General features: G+C 36.1%; 1 long non-coding RNA gene across 2 annotated transcripts; it reads right to left on the reverse strand.

Moving 5' to 3' along the window:
- Positions 1-1,071: 1,071 nt before the first annotated feature.
- LOC140867725 (uncharacterized) lies at positions 1,072-3,866 on the reverse strand. Of its 2 annotated transcripts, none has more exons than XR_012145244.1 (6): positions 3,814-3,866; positions 3,334-3,569; positions 3,133-3,249; positions 2,378-2,586; positions 1,412-1,545; positions 1,072-1,293 (listed from the first exon to the last, which is right to left on the reverse strand). It is a non-coding gene; the product is annotated as an uncharacterized lncRNA (long non-coding RNA). The 2 variants fall into 2 exon arrangements; XR_012145245.1 differs by having other exon boundaries at positions 1,072-1,304.
- Positions 3,867-12,238: the final 8,372 nt, after the last annotated feature.

The raw sequence follows: 12,238 nt of genomic DNA on the forward strand, positions 1-12,238 counted from the left end.
TCTTAAAAATCTAAACTTTCCATAATCATGGGTTAAATGCTAATATAAATTAAATCATGCACATACATCACATAATACCCATAAATCTCATTTAACCCATATTTCAAAATTTTAAATAATTAAATTTTCCTAAATATGCATGCGAATTGATGTATTAAAATTTCTTGGTGCTACAAAATTGTTTGGGTTGTTTGAGTCATTATAAAAATGTGAATGCTGGTCATAGTTGGATTTTAAGATGTGTTTGAGGTGTCGGTTCGAACGAGAAGCCTTTTGAATTAAAATAGGATTATTTATGGATCATAGGAGTTAACCGCTCAAGTTAGATCATTTTGGGCTTAGAATTAAGCGATAAATAGGAAGCCTTAAGCCTTGGGTACTCACCTACACTGCAATCATCCATTTATTTTATTTTCACACTATCCTTTGAGTTTCATGTCATCTAAATTATTCAACGCCATCTATTCGCGTGTGTGACTTCAAATTTGTTTAATAATCTAGTCCCGAAGTCTTGTATTAAAGAATTCTTGTAAAGGTAAATGTTGAAATGAGAAAATGTTAAATGAATGAAAAGTTAATGAATGAAGTGAGTTGGTTCTGACTTGTAGTGCAATGTCGGTCGAGGGATGCCCTGGCTTACTTGCCAAAATGAGACGTGTAGTAAGCGGCTGGGAGACATCCCAGCTCCCCTACCAAATGAGACGTGTAGTAAGCGGTCGGGATTCATCTCGGCTCCCCTACACTACAAGAAAAACGGCCAAAGACAACGCTTTTTCTGCGTTGTTAATGTCCCCAAAAAAGCGTTGTCGTAGCCAGTATTGTAAAATTCCACGCTCAAAGACAACGCGGAAAAAGCGTTGTCGTTTCTAGAAAAGACAACGCTTTTTAAAGCGTTGTCGTATCTAAAAATAACAACGCTTTTTCCCCGTTGTCTTTGTCACAAAAAATCGTTGTCGTAGTTCAAAAGATTTTTAAGCGTTGTCTTCTTAGTAACGACAACGCTTTTTCAACCTACGACAAGGTTTAAAAAGCGTTGTCTTTTCTCAAATAAAAAACAAAAAAATATAATTCACAAATTTTCAATATTATCACTCAATATTCAAATTTTTTGAAAATTAAATATAATATACAATATTTCAATATTATAAATCATTCAAATATAACAAAAATCATTCAAATATAACAAATAATCGAATTCTTCATGTTCATCTCGGCCATTTGCGCTATGCTTTCTGCCTCAAACCGGAGTCGGCGATCATACCAACTCTCAGAATGCTAAATCCATTTGGAGGACTGGAAATGTGCTGAACAATAGCAGCAAATAAGAATAACATTTCAAAGTCATGGTTATGAATGTCACAATAAATCAAACATCAAAGAAGAAAAGTAAAATAGAAACAAATTCGCATACTGAAAATATGCTCCTCATAATCCAAAAGCTCCAGCCCCGCATCATTTCAAGCAACCTTCTTTTTCCAATTAATCACCTATCAGGCTTGACGAACGTTTTGAGAGATAACTTTGTATAATATTTTGAACCTGAAACTGCAAGTTTCCGACTAGCATTCAACACAGAATACAATAAAACAGTAGTAGAGATAAAAAGTTCAGTACTGAATAAATAATTATTCATAGCCACAGTAGGCTACGACTTCATTTCAAGTTATAAAACTGCATAGTGAATCTTAATAGAAGAAATAATTATAGAATCCTTCCAATATCATAATAAACTTTACACCGCGAAGCCTCCATTGCAAATTCCTTTAAAACCATCACATCACGATCAGTCTCAACCAGAGCCTGGATTGCCATGTAAAATATCTTAATATATAATTTAACAGCATCAGATAAGATTGAATTAGAGTGCCCCAAAAGTACAATATTTATTTATTTGTTGTTCATAGATAATGAGGCATCGAGGCATATTTTCTGGCTAAAAACAATCTTAGTTAAATAATATATTACGTTTCAAAGATCAAATATTGCACAACCGCCATTGACAATAACATCCAAAAGGCTTTGAGTACTCATTGAGTTGGGACCAAAATTTCTCTTAACCGGCAAAAATTGTACACAACTAGATATAATATAAATATTTTTTATATAAAAAATATAAAAACAAAGTATACATTTTTAGAGCCTCTAATTCAACTTACATATCACTACATCAGCCCCCCAAATCCTATGCTCTCTGTCTTATTTTCTCAACGGAATTTTTGCATTCATTTGATCTCCTGTACTTAGTTTATTTATTTTAATCAAATTATCAAAAAATTAGGGCTCTATAATATGGTTTCGATACTACTTAATATATATTTAATTTCCTCATTGCATAAACTAAAAAAAAATTACAAAAATTTTTAAAAAATGAACTCACATAATATTCTTGGTGGTCCAAAGTATGCTGTAACGATGAAAATCTTGAGAAGGGTCGAACCAAAGGTAGTATCTTTCTTCTCTCTCCCAACTTGTACTTCCATTCCCATACATGTTGGTTTGAAACCTCCACGCTTTCCCTCTTATACTCCCCAAGAATTCGAAATCCAATTCGTTGTGCGATTTCTGGAATAAATCTCCATTTGTTGTCTGCAAATTCCATTTTCATAACAAAATATTAGATAATTAAAAAAAACCATACATTTATATTAAAAAATTAAATTTGAAGACGCGCACGGGCACATTGTATAGAAAGCGATTCAATCCATAAAGTAACCCAAATATAGGAGGTCTTAAAACAAGGGGAGAAAATAACAAAAAAACTTCAACAAATAAAAAACACAATAGAGAAGGGATGACTCTATTTTAGGCCACTATCTCCTTACTATTGTGCATCATCAGGTTTGCTGGCTTATTTGATATCATCATCTACATTATCCTTCAGCAGAAGCCGAGTGAGAAGCGATAAATATTTTCGATTTGTTAATCAAGATAATTAACTGCAGCTGGAAACAAATGAATCAAGCCAATTCACGAACTTTACAGTCAGATGAAAGTATTATTTGAGATTGAGTATCTTCCAATTTATTTTTGGCCAAATTCGATCTTACATTGTATTGTTTGGTAAAACCGGCATGGATCTTTTAATGTTTCCTTATACAATATACAAGGAAAGGGTTGTGGAGAAAGGAATACCTGCATTTCTGACGTCCAAAGAGTGAGGTTGTCACGAAGAAGTAGCATAATAAATGTGCTATCTTTGTAGGACTCTTCCCCGAGGGTGTCCAACTCATCAATGGCTTCATCGAAGGCCTGTTGATAAGTAAAAGGAATCATACAACTTACATCTTCGACAGTTCAACATGTAATAGCTCGTGCAATTGAGATGAAGCGTACCAAAAACAGGTGCCAATTTTACCAGATTGAGGTAGAACTTTCTTGGAATTGTTTGGAAGAAAGTGGAGTGAAATGAGAACTAGAACTCAGCTGAAATTTGTTAAGACTTTTACCTGCTTTGCCAGATTACAGGCACGATTAGGAGAGTTTAAAATCTCATAATAGAAAACAGAGAAGTTCAAAGCCAGTCCAAGTCGGATTGGGTGTGTTGAGGCAAGTTCTGCATTGGCAATGTCCTGCAAAAGCATAAAAAAAGGCAATTGTTTTATAGCAATCAGCAGAATAGTGTACCAGCTGCAACAAAATTTTTCCAATTTGATGAACCAATTGTTGTGTTTTGATATAAAAATTTTGATTTACGTGGACACAGAAACTAAAATTCTAAAAATTTCTTAAAAAAATTACACAGTTTGATATTTTCAAATTTGTCGGTTGGATTGCATTTTCGAGATATCCACCAATTCATGCTCGTGCACTTACTCAGTAAAAGAGTTTCTTGAGATACGACTGCCATATTTTGCAAGATTCCTCACTAAAAAGATCAAATTGCGAGCATAAGTTGTCAATGTTTCTTTCTAAACATGCAGGCAAGACAGAAACAAAAAGGTAAACTTTTTTAAGCAATTGGTAACCTGTTCTTGTTTTCTTCGTCGACTGCTTTGTGGTGAATAGAAGAAATTATATGTAAATTATCTGATGCAACATAACAAATTATGTTCGAATAACTACTGAAGACTAAAAGCAGGCCCTAAAGTATACCCTTGCGATCAATGATAATCAAGAGTAGAGTTTGAATGGAATTCAAGTGTGAACATTCATTAAATTGGTACTGAAAAACGCATAGATCAAACAAAACAAGGAAAAAAACATTCTAAAGTGCCTTTTTAAAATTAACAATATTTTTAGACAATAATGTCGGTAAAAAATAAGGGTTGCTTGCATTTTTGTTCTTGTTGGCTTCTGCCATGAACCGACATTTCACATTACCTTTTTGGCCTTAGTTCCTTATTGCTTTCATTAAGACCCATAATCAAAGAACCATTTGTTCAGACAAAGAAATAATACTATGATTTAGTTTTTACTTTCTTGAAACAAAATAAAGTCTTGTACTCCAAGTATGCAATATCAAGTTGAGCCAAACGTACTCTACTCTAATTTTTCTTGTGAAAATCTTGCTTTAGTCATGAAGAGTACACACCATACTCTAAGGGAACAATGTTGCTTCAGGCTTCTTTATGGACCGGAGAACTGGATCACCACTCAGCGAGAAGATGATAGAGAATCACCATGAATGCTAGTATAAACAAGACGAATGGACATATTGAGAGTAAGAGATAAAAGAATAAATATAGGTACTGTTGCTTCCATTCCATTTCTGGGAACTAAAGAGCGAAGCAAATCCGTCCAAACCCATCATAGGAAGAGTTGTACAACTGCAAAAAGGCAAAATAAGGAAAATTCATTGCTCCAATAACAGTAAACAGATGCAAAAAGGGAAACTTATTAATAAAATATTTCTATAGCTTACCAGTAAATCAGATCAACATCATTGGGGCTTGCGCTGAGCAATTCTGTAAATCACAAGAGGGATGCCAAGAAAAGAGCAAAACAACTTCGTGCCTTCATATTTCCATGTTAACAATTAAATAAGTTTCAAAAAATATTTCACCAAAAATCAAGCACAAAATGAGTGTACGTATGAGAGGACACGGGTATGTATATTCAAAAAATCACAAAATTCAGAAAAACCAGAAACAAATCACTAAAAGCGTTCACTAATATATGAAACTCACTCTGTATTTGCCACAATTATCGAAGCAATCACACCTGAAGAACGAATAACAACAACTCGTACAAGTATGGTCTAACAGGGGCGAAGACTTCGAAGCTTCAGGTCACGATTTCTTGCTATATTGGCATCAAAATGAAGCTTAGGATGAGCTCTAGATGAATTCTAGCTCCAATAACAGATTTCCGATGCCCATGGCAGCGAAGCACGACAAGAAATGGGTGGCTAGGGTTGGGTCTTGGTACACGAGAGAGAATGATTTTTCTTATCTTAAGATGGGCTTCTCGAGCTCACTTGAAAAATAGTCTGATGAATCGAGAAAGACCAGCAAAAATCGACATTGGAAAACAGATTTTGATTTGAAAGAGAGAAGAAGGAGAAAGGGATCGGAGAAGGTGATCGAGAGAAGGGGTTTGGGGATTTTGGGTATATTTTGTTAAGGAGGTGTAATAATATTTATTTTAAGTTTTATTTTAAATAAAAATAATAGTTTTTCTACAACCCTTATTAAAAAGTGTTGTCATACATAGGAAAAAAAATGGTCATAGACAACACTTTTAAAAGCGTTGTCTTTGACCTAAAAAAAATGCTAATAGACAACGCTTTTTTAAAAAGCGTTGTCTTTTTAAAAAAGACAACACTTTTCACTAAAAGCGTTGTATTTTAAGTGTTGTGTTTGTGCATTTTTGTTGTAGTGCTACCAAAAAGAATGAAAAAGTGACAATGTGGCGACGAGATTAATCTCGGCGTCCTTGCCGACATAGTATACTGCAGCCATTGATCGATCAAAACCATAGTCACAATTGAGGATCTAAATTCACAAGTAAATGAAAAGGATAAATGATTCATGAACGTTACTTTTCATTGCATATTGCTATTTTTTCTAATTCGGGCATGATATGACGTTTTTCCTCTCGTGTGACTTTCATGATATACTGAGTACTACTTTTAGTATGCTGCATTATTTTGAACCCTTGCTGTATTATGCAAATCTTGCTGTGCTTTTAGGCTCACTACTATGCTTGGTACAGATTGTACTTTGTTGAGATCGAGGGGCATGAATCTCGAGTGGACTGCGATGCGGGCACGTCACATCCCTCCGACCTATGCTATTCTTTCGCAGAAGTTTATTCAAACTTAAATGTTATGAAGTATTTATTTTGTTTATTTGGAAAATGTAAATTACATGATTTTTAAGATTTGTTTCTTGGTCTGTAAGGATAGAATTATAATATTTTGATGTTTGTGATGTTAAACCTTTTCTCCTAGTTTCTCTTTCATTTATTCTGGTCTAGTTTATCTGTGTTGTCGGTTGCTTTTGTTGTTTGCTATCTGTGTCAGGTGGGTTTTAAAATAAGCAGTTGGGTCATGCCAAAATTTTTTTAAAATTCTGCATTTTTATTTAAGTTTATTTAAAGTAGAAGTTTAGGGTCGTTTCAGTTGGTATCAGAACATGGTTCTGGTTTGGGTTGTGCTTACTGCCGGTTGCAAGAAACTTGAGAAGTCTCGCCTCAAAGTCTGTAAGTTTTAAAGAATTTTTTTAATGTTAGTCATACTTAAATTAATACTTTAAATGTTTTGATGTCATCCATTTTAAAATATTTTCAAAATTAGGTGTTTAATTTATTTAAATGTGTGGCTTAGTGTTAATTTTGTTTAAATATTTCTTTTAGTACTTTAAAGAATACCATTCAAATGTTTATTTTTATAGCATGCGACTTTATATTAAGCGGGGTTGGTGTACTAATTTTTCTTCAAGTTTTAGACAGTACGTGGAATTTGTATGAGATATTAGGAAGTTTTAATGATTTTTATGGGATTGTAAGAGTTTGTTAAAAAATATTAAATTTGCGCATTAGGAAGTATTAAATGTTATGTTGTTGTTGTAATTCATTCTCTTATGAATGAATTTTAGTTGGATACAATAAAGTGCATAGTTGTTTAGAAATTTATCGACATATGTTTTGTCAGTTAAGTTATTGAATCAAAACTCGTGCGAGGAGTTGGGATAAACTTAGAGAATCATTGCTATTTTTTGTGTGAACACCGAATTGAGGAATGTTGTGCGCTATAATTAAAGTAAAGGCCTTAGAATATAGTTAGAGTCCTAATTGATAGCTTCAAAACCAATTTAAAACTGCATGTCTCCATATTTCTGTACTACAATAGGAGGCCATAACTTTGTTATTGATGATTTGCGTTTATTAAAAAAAATACATATATCAATCAAGTTTTATAGGATGTTTAAACATTTATGATATTTTATTTATTTATTTAGTTATTTTCCCATATTTGCATTGTTTGACGCCGATGGGAATTATTCTTTATTTCTTATTTTTTTTCTTGATCTTATTTTGATGGTTGTTGCTGCTGTGTTGATAATTTTACCAGCTATGTTATGAGTTGTTGGGAGTAAGTTCTTTTGTCAAGAAGTTGAGTCGACCGAGGATTCGGGTCGTTGGTTGTAACCGGTGAATGTGTTCTGGCATTGTTAGGATTGACTGTATATTATGAGAAGAAAAGAATTACGAATGGTGATTTGGGAGATAAGTTAGAATGTTGGAGAAACATCGGTTTGTGTATAGAAGATTCTAAAAGTCGAGATAAGCAAGCCGTTAGACTAAGCAAGTTTTGTGGTACCATTTTCTTGGAATATTTCACTTAATGTTATGTGCTTCTGAATTTGGGATATATTTTGAGACGGTAGTGTAGTCAGGACTTGACTTTAGTGTTTAGGGTGCATGCTTGTGTGACAGGTAAGACTTGAGAAGTGGGTTCTTTTTATGAATAGTATACAAAATTATCAATTGGTTCTGCTAGGCTGTACAGTAAGAAAATATTGTTGTCCAATCTTGGGATTATTGTGGATTTTTCTAGTGGCTGCTGAACATTAAGAAGGAAGTTCGTGATGGCCCACAACCAAAAGCCAAAAAGATAAAGTTGTTATCAACAATCACCAATCTAACAACAAAGATCCCAACATCATTGATTGAGATCTCAGCACCCTTAGTGCAAGCTGTGAGTTCATCAATTGAGGTACCTGTCTCGTAAGTAGAGGAATGTAACATCCCGATTTTATCTTAATTGAAATTATTTGAGATAATCAGAGTTTCCAGAGTTCAAGAGCCGACTTGATTTTGATCAGGGTCTATTTTCCAATTTTTGGAAATTTTAGGGACTAAAACGCAAATAGTGGATTTTATATATTATCTACACTTGTTTTTAAGTTGGAAAGTCTTCTTCTCCTTCCTCTATCTCGCCTCCCACCATTGTTGGCCGCCTCTTTGGTTTTCAAGCTTCCAGATTTTGTCCCGAGCTCGATCCGGCCGTTAGAATTTATTTCTGAAGGTAAATTAGCTGTCACTGTAGCGAGAGCTTCGTTATACCGTAAGTATTTCTCCGATCAGATACATTTTGTTTTTTGGATGTTGTTAGAATCGATTGAGTTTTGAATATGTCGTTCTTGGCAGAGTTTTGATCGTTTATTCTCAGTCGGTTTTGAATTTTAGCGTCGTTCGGAATTGTTATGATTTTTGGAAGCCTTTGTTCAAAAATTTGGGTTTGAGATTTGTTGGGTTTGAGCTTTTGTTGTGATCTTAGCATTGTTATGAGTTGATATCTATGTTGTACTGATGTTTGTATTTTCGGTTTGATCATTTATAGCCGTTATACCGCCGGTTTGAATTTTGAGGATTTTGAACCGTGTTTGAGTTGTAGAACTTTGGGCATTGGGTTTGTTCGTTGTTGTTGATCATCTTTTGTCTCCGTACAGATTCGTTTGGAGTTGTCGAGACAGAGTAGCAGCAGTCGATCATCTAAGATTTGGACGAAGAATCGGTAAAGAGATTACCTTGAGCCGATATTGTTGTTAGGTTGTATAGTTTCTGATATAACCTTTTTATTGTAGCTTATCCAGAGTTGGAGCTATTACATTGAAAGGTAAAAGAAGTCATCGTTAGCGGGATAGCATACTCGGGACATTTGGTTCACGAGTTTCCCTTTAAATCACATACTTGCATCAATACTTGTTCTAGCATGTGGAACTTGTATTTTGTTTTTGATTGAGTTTTGTTATATGGCTTAATGCTTTATGTTTTCTTATGCATTCATATTGAGCCAAAACTATGATTTCAGCGGGCAGAACAACCCTTTTTGTTTAGCCGTTTTCTGGGCTATACTGTGAGTGGCCTGGGTGTAGAGGTTCACATAGTGTCAGCATACTCCTTATAGTCACACCAAAGTCTAGGGGAGTGGGATACGTGACACCACCTCGATTGGGAGAGTCGGTGAGTTGTTACGTGATCTCATCCTCGGGATCCCAAAAGAAGAGCAACAATCTCTTGTTTATCAGAGTTGATATCCCTATTTTAAAAACATGCATATCATTCGTTTTGTTTTGATTATGTTGTCTTGAAAGCATGTTATTGATAAATTGCATGTATTACTTGTTGTTTTGTTTTTATTGGGAATATCTTTCTCACCGGAGTTATCCGGCTGTTGCTTTGTTTTGTATGTGTACTTGGCAACAGGAGGAGCAGGATCAAGTCAGCGAAGACCTGGTTAGCATCAAGAGGAAGAGTTAGTAGTGGGACTCGGTTTAGTAGTCGAATCAGCATGTTTATCTAGTTTAAGATTGAAGCATGTTAGAACTCAAACTTTTTATGTTTTGCAATTCGAATTTGTTTGTATTCGGATTGTAATCTAGAATCGAAGCATGTTTGGAACTTTTATCGATATAGACTCCTTGTTGATCTTAGTCTTTATGAAAGCATGTTTTGATTTTGCGTGTATTCTCTACACCCCGTTTTGTGTATGTTTTTGAATGCATGTTAAAAGCGAGCGCGGGATTGTTTTTGATAGCCTGTGCATTTCTGCCAAAGCCTTCCGCGCGCGAGCGAGGTGGTACCTCACGCGCACGCGAGGTTATTCCATGGGCTTGGGTTTGTTACCCCGTGCGCGCGCGAGAGGTGTATCTCGCGCGGGCGCGAGCCTTCAGCCGGGGCTCTAGAGGTGTTGCCTGCGCGCATCTCACACGAGCGCGAGGCGTTCTTTTTTTTTTAAAAAAATTAAATCATTTTTATTGGTTGGATCTTGTATGTTTAATTATTGTTAGAACCGAGGTCTCACATTAAGTGGTATCAGAGCGATAAGTTCTTGGTTGAACTAGAGTGAGCGAGGTATATCGAGTCTGCGTTTATTGGCTCCTTGAATGTGATTGAGTTATTTAACTGTTTATTCAATTCCATGCGAGCATGCTTTATTAGTTGAGAATTAATTGAATTACATGCCTATGTGATTTAATTTGTAAATCATGTTCTACTTGAGATATAATTGTTTCTGTTATCGACTGGTATCCGGTGTTCTGAGCGGTTGTAAGGGCACCGATTGTAGCGATTGAGATATCTTGTATCTTAACCTTTGATTATAAGATAGGTCCTCGTCGAGTTATTAACAGAAACCCACCGCCAGTTACTCCACCGAATGAGCAAGCTAGTACTAAAACTGTTCATATGGATGCAACAGCGACTCCTACGGAAACCTTGCTGAAGAGGTTTCAGTCGTTTAATCAACCTTTGTTGCTAGGTAGACAGAATCCGATTGACAGTGAGAGCTGGTTGGACGACATTGATCAGTTGTTCGATTTCCTTGATTACTCTTACGACCGCCGAACTAGAATAGTCATTCATCAGCTTCGTGGTGTCGCTAAGAACTGGTGGATCATGACAAAGAGATCCATGGAGAATCGAGGTATAGTTGTTACTTGGTTCCTTTTCAAAATTGAGTTTTATAAGAGGTTTTTCCCTGTTTCGTACCGAAAAGACAAGGGAGCCGAGTTTCCCAATCTGAGGCAAGGGAACTTGAACATTGAGGAGTACGTAGCCAAGTTCGACAGCTTGTTGCGTTTTGCACCGCATATCGTTGACAATGAAGAAACCAAAGCCGATCAGTTCATCAACGGCTTGAATCCCGACATTTTTGCGTTGGTAAATACTTCTAGGCCTGTTACTTTGCGGATGCCATGAATCACGCAAAGGGTGCTGAAGCGGGTTTGTGGAGACAGAGAGGAAATCAGATGGTGCCTCAGCAGCATAGACAGTATCATAACCAACCTTCTCAGTATCAGAATCATCCACCTCAGTATCAGAACCAACAACAAAGGTATGAAGGTGGAAGCAGTGGGGGAAACAAAAAGGATCAGTACAAAGCAAGAGGGAAACCGTTCAAGAGGCAGGGGAACAATTCTTCAAGTTCCAGTGGTTCCAAACAATTCGGTTTAGGACAAAGTTCTGGATATTCATCTTTGTTCTGCATCAAGTGTGGATGTAGACACTCATTGGATCAGTGTGTAGGGGTCTTTGGGAACTGCAACACCTGTCAGCAACCGGGACACTTTTCTAAGGTGTGCCCTCAGCGTAGTAGAGATCGAGCTCAGATTGGGAGTTCATGTAGACCTACAGCTTAGCCTGAGAGACAGTATTCTTCAGTTCACTCCTTCCAGCCTCAGCAGCAGAACAGACAGGGAGGTAATTCTAGTATGAACCAGCCTTCGAGACAGCAGGCACGAGTCTTTGCTTTGACAGAGGATCAGGCTCAGGCAGCACCTGATGATGTTATAGCAGGTAACTGTTCAATTCTCGATTATTTTGCTCATGTTTTGATAGATACAGGTGCTTCCCATTCCATTATCTCTGAGAAATTTGTGTTTTTGCATGCTTTGCCTACTGAGTTGTTACCTACTGTAGTAGCTGTTACTTCACCTTTGGGTGGAGGAATTGTTTCTGTCAAATTAGTCAGGAACTGTGAACTTGGTTTTGGGGGTAATTTGTTAGAGTTCGACTTTATTGTACTTGGGCTTTCATATTTTGACTGTATTGTTGGTATAAAAGCTTTAACCAAGTACAGGGCAACTGTCGATTGTTTTCAGAAGGTTGTCAGATTCAGACCTGAAATGGCAGAAGAGTGGAAATTCTTTGGTAAGGGTTCTCGATCTAGGATTCCTTTGCTTTCAGTGTTATCTATGACTCATTTGTTACAGAGAGGTGCAGAGGGATTTATGGTTTATGCAGTCGATGTACTGAAATCTAGCCCAGCATTGGTTGATATACCGGTGGTTAG

The sequence above is a fragment of the Henckelia pumila genome, chromosome 4 (genome assembly GCF_033568475.1).
Source record: "Henckelia pumila isolate YLH828 chromosome 4, ASM3356847v2, whole genome shotgun sequence".
Taxonomy (NCBI): Eukaryota; Viridiplantae; Streptophyta; class Magnoliopsida; order Lamiales; family Gesneriaceae; genus Henckelia; species Henckelia pumila.